The sequence below is a fragment of the Saimiri boliviensis genome, chromosome 5, assembly GCF_048565385.1.
Source record: "Saimiri boliviensis isolate mSaiBol1 chromosome 5, mSaiBol1.pri, whole genome shotgun sequence".
Lineage (NCBI taxonomy): Eukaryota > Metazoa > Chordata > Mammalia > Primates > Cebidae > Saimiri > Saimiri boliviensis.
Window position 1 is genome coordinate 65734656 of NC_133453.1, and position 1637 is coordinate 65736292.

General features: G+C 44.7%; 1 pseudogene; it reads right to left on the reverse strand.

Moving 5' to 3' along the window:
* Positions 1-265: 265 nt before the first annotated feature.
* LOC101040077 (small ribosomal subunit protein uS2B-like) lies at positions 266-1125 on the reverse strand (annotated as a pseudogene).
* Between the last annotated feature and the right edge of the window lie 512 nt (positions 1126-1637).

Here is a 1637-nt window from a genome sequence, read left to right on the forward strand (position 1 = left end):
TTCGACCTTGTGATCCACCCGCCTCGGCCTCCCAAAGTGCTGGGATTACAGGCTCGAGCCACCGCGCCCGGCCATTCATTTATTTAGTTTATTTTAACACACCTGTTAACAAGGAGGAAACATCAATATATTTAATTATTTGCTCTATCCTACAGTACACTCCAAATACTTTCAGAATGACTGCTCTAATACCATTTCCTTTTTTAAAGAAACTAATGTTTATTTCTGTCAGTTGCTTAAAAGCCTCTGGACAAACAGCTTAAGCCTACTCAGCGGTTGCTCCTATGAGTTTAGTGGCCTGAGCAGTGGGAGCAGCAGACCAGTCTTCCGTGGCAGGCTGAGCACTCCAGTCTTCAGTGGGGACCTGCTGAATAGGCACAGAGGGCACCTGCCACCTTCAGACCAGTCTGCACCCTCAGGCTGAGTCGCGGTGGACTCAGGTGCTCGCGCAGTCCACTCATCCTGAAATTCCTCTTGGTCACAGCCTTCCCAGCAGCAGCCTGCTCCTCTTTCCAATCTCTTCAAGATCTCTGCAAAAGGGGAGATCAGGCATGACATCCCATTCATAGATGGTGCCAGGCCTGCGCAGGATTTCCCAGGCCAGCATCCACCACATCAAGCCCCCTAGTGAGCTCCCTGTTGTTAAATGGGATGACAACATCCACATAGCACAGAGGGGAGTCTGTGTGACACAGCAGTGGTAGGAAGGTTAACATAAGATGCCTCTGTGAGGGGCTGGTGGTCAGCCCTGGGATCAGTAACCATCAGAAGCCATGGCTCCCAGAAAGCCGCTGGGATCTGGTTAGTGAATGTTCCAGGAGTGAAGTGGCCAGCAACAAGAGTGGCTGCAGTAACAGCAGCAAACGACAGCATGGCTCTCTGGCCAGTTTTCCTGGAGAATATGACACTGACATCAGCAAGGTTTTCAATGGCAACAATGGCACGAGCTGCCAGCAGAAGCTTCTGGCAGGTCTTCTTCAGATTTAGGATGTAGATACCATCATTTTTCCTTTTATAGATGTACTGTTCCTTTTGGAAGTCAAAATTAGTGCCACCTAGCTGGGTTCCTGCTGCAAGGAACTTGACATCCTCCTTCACTGGCAGGACATCAAGGGCCCTGGACATTGTGAAAGTTTCCTTTTAAGTTAAGAGAGGAATCCAGAATAAGACAGCATGGACCCCTCTCTGGGTAGTGTAGAAGCCCATTTCCAACAACAGGTTTAAGAAAAATTCAAGACTTCTTTGTAGTACTATTTGTTCTTAGAATACATCCAGTTAAGGGTGGATATATATATATATATATATATATATATATATATATATATATAGTCAGAATACTGTATTCACAGATCATTTAATTCTTTTTTTTTTTCCTGTGTGGTTCTATTATTAATTTGATATGCAGTTAAGTTCATTTGTTTATGTTTGTATTTAATTTTAAGGTTTTCTTTTTGAAAAATCTCTCAAAATTTAAAAAGTTTTAAATATGGACTGGGCATGGTGGCTCACACTGTAATCCCAGCACTTTGGGAGGCCAAGGTGGGTGGATCACCTGAAGTCAAGAGTTTGAGACCAGCCTGGCCAACATGACAAAACCCCATCTCTACTGAAAATACAAAAATTATCCAGGCATGATG